The 7917-nt window shown below is 35.7% G+C and overlaps 1 pseudogene; it reads left to right on the top strand.

The window, feature by feature from the left end:
• Window positions 6185-7316, top strand: Gm9334 (predicted gene 9334; annotated as a pseudogene).

Below are 7917 nucleotides of genomic sequence, written 5' to 3'. Positions count from 1 at the left end.
ACTATGTGGACATATTAGCTCCATTGAACTAAATGCTCCTTTTTGGCCAATGCCATCTGTAATTTCCCTTGAAATCTGTCATGCCAAATCCTTTATTACTGTTCTTTTACATTTATTTTTTTTAGGATTTCTTTGGCTATCTTGGGTCCTTTGTGCTTCCAAATAAATTTTAGGATTATTTTTATTTCTGTAAGAAGTGTTATGAATATATTTTGATGGAATTGTTTGTAGAATGCTGGTCATTTTTACAATGTTAATTCTGCTAATCCATGAACATGGGAGGTTATTCTATACCCTGTTTTAATAGTCTCTTTCTTCAGAGATTTGAAATTTTAATTGTAGAGGTCTTCTACCTCATTGGTAGGTTTTCTTTCTTTCTTTCTTTTTTCTTTTCTGGATATTGTATTTATTTGCATTTTAAATGTTATCCCCTTTCCTGGTTTCCCCGCCAGAACCCCCCCATTCCATACCCCTTCCCCCTCCCTCTATGAGGGTGTTCCCCCCACCCACCCATGCACTCCAGCCTTACTGCCCTGGCATTTCCCTAAAGGGACATCAAGCCTTAATAGGACCAAAGGCCTCCTCTCCCATTGATATCCAACAAGACCTTCCTCTCCTGCTTATCTGGCTGGAGCCATTTGTTGCCCCATCTGTACTCTTTGGTTGGTGATTTAGTCCCTGAGAGCTCTGGGGGTTCTGGTTGGTTGATATTGTTGTTCTTCCTAAGGGGTTGCAAATCCCTTCAGATCCTTCAGTCTTATCTCTAACTCCTCCATTGGGGACCCTGTGTTCTAAAGATTATATTTTTGAAGGTATTAAAGGTTGGAAGGCTTGTACTTTATGGAGACTGATATTGTATTTTCTCACTTTGATAGATGTTGGTCATTTCTAAATTTTCTGAAGGAATTTGAAGGGTCTTTTATGTTTGATAGCACATCATCTGCAAATAAACATCATTTGAAAATTTCCTATGAGTTACTGTGCATAACTGAGCATTTTCCCCAGGGAAACGTGGAAACTGAGAAATACTAAGCTAGTTTATCAATTCATATTTCCTTTAAAACAGTTTTGCAATTGTTAATATATCCTTTGTTCATTTCTTAATTTAATATTTTGCTTATATTAAAACAAGAATGATACCAATGGGAATTAGTACTTTATTGAGAAAAATGAGAAGTTTTGTTTGTTTGTTTGTTTGTTTGTTTTTTGTAAAATGAAGATACAGTGCATTATAAAGCATACTGTGGGACTTGCTTAACTCTAATTAAATGGTGATAAAGTATTTTAATGTAAGAAAGTACATCATAGATTAGGAAGAACAAATGTTCTATTAACCTGCTTCTGTTCAGATTTCTCTTCTACAAATATGGTAAAATTAATATGTCCAGATAAATTAGTTCTGGAGAATCAGAAATTCTAAAATGTTAAAGGTTTAAATTACTTTTTAGAAATTATGTGCTTTCATTCAGTAAATATTTTGAATTTTTTTTCTTACATTTACTCTAAAATGAACTTTAAAACTCCATCTATAATATTAAGATATTAATTTGGGGGGATTTGAGAAGTCATAGGAGAAATCAGAAGCAGTGGAAAGAATGTAAATACAATACTTACATAGAAAGTTCTCAGAAATATAACAAAATTAATTTAAAATAAAAAGTAAATAAAAATTCAAGTAAACAATAAATTATTTTAATATTATTTTGCTACTATAAAATATTCAAGAGATTTAGAGTAAATTTGAGGTGTTCTAAACCAAAATTATCTTCTTCAAATTCATAATTCTTAAATAAGTATAAATTATCCATAGCTTTATTTTTTTCCTGTTGTCCTTTTTGAGATAGATACTTGCTTTCTGTAGTTGGTTTGTCTAGACAGTACTATGGAGATGATGTTGGCCATGAACTTGAAAAATCTCATTGTGTTTGTCTAATAACCTCTGGGATTACAGGGTATACTGTTCTATCCAACATTTTCTGTAACTGCACTTTTAAATAAAATGTTTTAGAAATGTAATTTAAGAAGTGGACATTCATAAAATAGAAAGTTATTACACAGTGATGTTCGTTTCATGGTGGTTCTTTATTTTCACATGCAACTAAATTTAACAGTTCCCCATCATAGGAAATTGTAAGGAACAAAATAGCAAACTGTAAATTTGGTGAAATGTTACCATATGGGGCCTTTACTAAGTTCGAGATTTAGTTCAGAAAAGATTTTCCAGATCTCATGTGTATTTCTTTACTCTGTTTTTCTTTCATTTTTTCTGTCTTTTTTTCTTTGTTTTTACTGATATTGATTCATTTTGATTTGGGATTTTATTGGGTTTTTTTTTTCTGCAGTCTTCATCAGACCACCTAATAATTACTTAAGACAAAAATTATTCTTAGTATTCCAAGGATCTTCATTTATTGATCTCTAGTATCAAGTAAATGAAGTAGTAGGAGAATGTATCTGTAAGAATGGGTCAAAGATAGCTAGAGAAAGTGGGAGTAAGTATCTGGATTTTATTCAACAGCAGTGTGCTAGAGCATAGGCACTGTGCTCTGAAGGTCAGAGAAAACCATGCCTTAGAGAAGAATGTGCCAGTGAGTGTTTCCTGACCCACCTTACATAGCAGGAGGAATACATTTGCTCTTTATGAGAATGGAGGGCATGGTGACTCCCTAAAATGAAGGAAGGTGTCATGGGATAGAGGGTTATAATCCATCTCAGTAAAGTTGGGAATGCCTTTGCTAGGAAAGAGGTCAGGAAGAACTGGACAAAGGAGTCATTTTTAATATTGCTAGGTGTGTGTGTGTGTGTGTGTGTGTGTGTGTGTGTGTGTGTGTGATATTGGAAAGAGTGGTGAAGTTAAAGACACTAGAGAATGATACCATTGAAATAATAGAGGTTATTATATGAACTAGTGCTAAGTCATGCTACATCCTCCTTAGTTTTATTATAGTGCCTGGCATTTTGTTGGAGGTATTGAACTTTTCAACAACAACAACCAAAAAAATATGCTAGAAGAGATTATCAAATTCTCAAGGAGAATAAAATCCAGCAATATATTTCTTAGTCACTCTGAAGTGAGTTTCAGGTTTCTTCAGAAACTGAGATTGTCATGTATTTTTTGGAAGCTATTCTGTCAGAGGGTGTGTTGCTGAAGCAGACACATGAGAGAACACATGATGTTTGGAAAAAGGATAAATGGAACAGTACAGTGAAAGAATGCCTTTATATTGTAATGCAGCACAAGGCTCCACTGGGACCCGCTGGGCTCTGGTGAGCTGGCGTCTTTGGTGTTCTTCACTTATCTTTTCTGGGCTTCATTTCATAAAGATCAAAGTACCCAAAAGTTTCTCGTGTTATTCTAGCTGATTCTGGCTACTGCCACACCCACTCCAGTAAAGTCTGTGTGGCAGACCTAAAATCTTGGCCGCAGTCCTGAGGCCTTCGAAACTTGTCTCCTGCAAAGTTTCTGCAGCCCCATAACAGATGTATTTCAGATTCATCCTTGCTATAGTTGGTGAATGTTTCGTTGTGCTTTCTTTCAGTACTGTTTTATTATAGGTACCTCCAAGGAATGTTTTGAGAAATACATAAATAGGTTGAACTTGGCTTCCTGACCTTCACCAATGTCCTAGGCAGTCCTTAAGCCGACCCTGGGCTTGGAATTTCATAAGAATATTACTCATTCAGATGAAATGCTTTCAGTGTTGATAGTTAGTAATCAGGCATCCTGCAGTTTGCCAGATAGGAGCTAGAAATGTCAGGGCTAGTTCAAAATAGTAAGCGTATAATTCTCATTACATACATGAATGACAGCCTACATTACATAATAGTAGAAAGAAGGTGAGTTGTGGTTTTAGGAAGAACTGGAGTATTGTATTATTCATGAAAGAGTTAGTAGAACAGAACTCCCCTGGTGCATGTTTTTCACTAGGCCCAGAGGAATAGCAAAATTAGGTATTTACTAAGGGACCCCTAGTGGTGGGTTTAACAATAGACTAGCATTGTACCTGGGTGTATTAGTCCCTTCACCTGACTCCCGTGAATAGCTGATTTTTAGATAGGGCTGATCTGATCTCAGTTGTAAACACTGCCCAGATCCTGTCAGCTTTTATGTATATGCATTTTCTCTGTTTTGTGTAAAGAACCATTATGCACCTCAATGTACCTTGGCTGATATATTGCCTAGTTTTCTTGGTTTTCTTCTGCATTATAAATCTAATGCTTGCTTTGAGAAATTACATTCAGATCAACACTCCCTTGTGTTCATATCTGTTTGTCATTTTTTTGCCAACTCCTTGCCCAGCTGAATATTGGGACCCTGATTCTCCTGCAGGTTGAGAGACCGCCTGAGTCTAGTCCGCAGCAGGCTACCTCCAGTTATTCTTGCCCATTCTGTGGGGCGTGTTTTTTTCTGCTGAATTTGAAACAACTACTTATTCCTGTTTGGTGTTTGCTATTGACCTGGACTGCTGGTTTTCTGAAAATGAAGAGTGGAATTGCCCCCAAAGAACTACTAATAACTGGTCCACATTCCTTTTTACTGTTAACCTTCTTTACCCCTTATGTTTGGTCAGTGGGCTAGAAGGAAGGCTGAACTGTTTAAGAATCTAAAATAAAGTATGTTTAAGGAAAAATCTCAGCCATGACTATGCAGTCATTGTCCAAGAAATTAATTTAGTCTCTTCTGTATTCCAAGATCATCACTAAATTCAAATCCCAAGGTAGTAGGGATGATCTAGAAATTCAAATGAAAATTAGGGGGAATACAAGTAACAAAGACATACAAATCCAGTTATTACTGTTTTTTTTTTTTAAAAAAAAGGCAGTCTGTATGTTTCTGATCATGTATTTTATCATCATTGTGCAATTTTATTCAACTGCCCAAGTACCTCAAAGGCTATATGAGGATCAAAGCTGTAAAATAAAATTATATTATGCACAACTGGACATCTATCCTCTCCTGGTGTCATTGGGAGGTAGTCATTATTTTTGTTCTTGTAAAGAAAGTCCAGGCAGTGGTGGTGCACGCTTTTAATTCCAGCACTTAGGAGGCAGAAGCAGGTGGATTTCTGAGTTTGAAGTCAGCGTAGTCTACAGAGTGAATTCAGGGACAGCCAGGGCTACACAGAGAAACCCTGTCTCAAAAAAAAAAAAAAAAAAAAAAAAAAGAAAGAAAAAAAAACCACCACCACCACCACCACCAATAATAATAATAATAATGAAAGCCAATTCCCTCTTCATCTCATTGTGTTCCTTAGAATTCGTCACTGTGATAAAAGGAAGACAGGCATCATGTGTATGAGCAGGCATGTTTACCAGTCCTAGAATCAAGAATCAAGACACTTAGCATGGCATTATTCTAGGGGTCAGCTGTCTCCAAAGCATATGTGTATGGCCCTGTGGATCAAATGTAGAGACTCAAAAGCAGAGAAACACTGTAGAACTAAGCTATGCCTTTGCCTTTTTTATTTTTTTTAAACTATTTTCAACACAGATTTTCACTAAGTCATCTAGGCTAGTTTGGTCTCACTTTGGTAATCAGGCAGGCCTTGAACTTTTGATCCTCCTGCTTCAGACTTGAGAATAGCTGGGATTATAAGCTTTCATCACAAGGCCCAGTTACACTATCTAGGTCACATATCTGAGCACTCTGGCTCAAGGGTCTTATAAATGAAGCTTAGAGGTTTTACCTTGGTTAATGTTTATTATGAGGGGAGAAAGGAGACATACAGCAGGAGAGGAGGTGGAGTAAGGGAGTTGCAAGAAAGGGTGAGTGGAATAAATAGAAGGAAATTAAAATGATTGCATGCGTGAACATGTTATATGAAACTCATAATTTCGTACACAAATTACAAATAAAACTATAGCTAGGATAATTTTAAAAAATACAGAATTAAGGGAAGAAAAGTTTATTATTGTCAGTGTAAGAGCCTTTATATATAATTCTGAGTGAGAAATATTATCTTCAGTATGCTTCTTTAAGAATGTTAAACCATCACTGGGTAACAAACATTTATTTTTATTGCAGTTTTCAAGAAGTATATATTTAACCGTGACTACTGGAAACACTCACGATTCCTATGGCCCATTCTTTCAATCCTTCCCTAGTGATGCTTCACATGTTGTTAAGGTGATTCCACTTGTAAAATAAGTATCTAGTGTGACTTAAAAATATCAAAATCTCGACTGTCTGAGTGTGAAGGAGGATTATGTAGCTTCCAAACATCCTGCTAACTGGTACACCACGGGTTGGAAAATACACACTAGAAAAAGAACTTGCATAAAGATCAGGACCGAAGTACATTAATATGGGAGTTTTAGTTCAAGATTCTTGATCACCTCATCAGATATTATAGAGTCTGGCAAGATGGCATCTGCCAAGAGCATGCCAAAAGATGCACAGATGATGGCACAAATCCTGAAGGATATAGGATTACAGAATATGAGCCAAGAATTATAAATCAGATGCTGGAGTTTGCCTTCTGTTATGTGACCACAATTGTAGATGATGCTAAAATTTATTCAAGCCATGCAAAGAAACCTACTGTTGATGCAGAAAATTTATGTTTAGCAATCCAGTGCAGTGCTGACCAGTCTTTAAGTTCTCCTCCCCCAAGAGATTTTTTTATTAGATATTGAAAGACAAAGAAATCAAAGCCCTTTCGATTTGCTCAATCCATATTCAGGTCCTAGATTGCCACTTGATAGATATTGCTTAACTGCTCCAAACTATAGGCGTAAGTCTTTATAAAAATAAGGCACCTACTCTGGCAGAAAGAATAATGGTTCCATGTTTAAGTGTTGGTTCAGTTTCTAGACCAAGTACTCACTCCCACACTAGGCACACACACCCCACAAACCATGTCTGTTTCAATTAATGTAAGGCACTCTAATGTGCCTCAAAGGGCAAAAGTTTACAGTACACATGCCTATTTCTCAGTCCCCTGCTGTAAAAGCTTCCATTCTGCAACATCAGCAGTTCAGAATGTTCCTATTCATCCATCATTAATTGGCTTCAAAAACATTACTACTAATATTATAACAAAGTATAGTCACTGAGTCAACCAATGCACTGAAAAGAAAATGTGAAGAAGATGATGATGGTGATGATGAGTATGATAATTTGTAATCTAGCCGTGGTGCATGTAACTTGTATTCCTGGTCTTGGATCCAAATTAAAAAGCATGTCGGATATTTTAAAGGTGTACTTTAGAAAGTGGTATATAATAAGAACAGTCACTATGCTTTTAGATTGAAATCTTCACTTTTACTAGAACTAGTGATGGCTTTTCATCAACCTTTATTCATTAAAAAGTAAACTTGTCATTTAGCAATTTGAAAAATAATCAAAATCTCTTTTAACCAGTTAACACCAATTAAGTAAACACAGTTGCAAGTACATTCTTCTCTGTTCCTGACTGATACCTGATTTCCCTCTTATTTTGTTTGAAACTACTGTCCTCAGAAGGCATTACAGAGTGATAAGTTTCCTTTTAAAGAGAAAGTTGCCAGATAAGAAAAAAATCTTGGATACACTGTGATCTATGTCTAATTCCTTCCTAGCTCCCCAACTCTGCTGCTCAAACAGGCAAATAACCGTTGGAATACTTGGTTTTATCCACCAAGTGTTGGTGATATCCATGCCACTTAACAGGGGCATTCATAAAGATAATCTTCGTAAATATTAATTATATAAAGTGATTGGATTCATTTATCATATTTCAGTTCTATGATTAAAAATTAGAAATGATACTGTTCTCGATGTAAAATCATAAAGATTTTGTTACTTCCCTATTGAGTCAGATATAATCATCACAATGTTCCAAAAAGTCTAAATAGGTTATATTCTGTTTAAATAGGGTATATTAGCTTGTGAATTGTGAAAATTAATCACGATAATGCATGTTCAGTATGTGAGCT

The sequence above is a fragment of the Mus musculus genome, chromosome 14 (assembly GCF_000001635.26).
Source record: "Mus musculus strain C57BL/6J chromosome 14, GRCm38.p6 C57BL/6J".
NCBI lineage: Eukaryota > Metazoa > Chordata > Mammalia > Rodentia > Muridae > Mus > Mus musculus.
The sequence above is the reverse complement of the archived record's forward strand: the minus strand, read 5'-3'. Positions and strand labels throughout refer to the sequence as shown.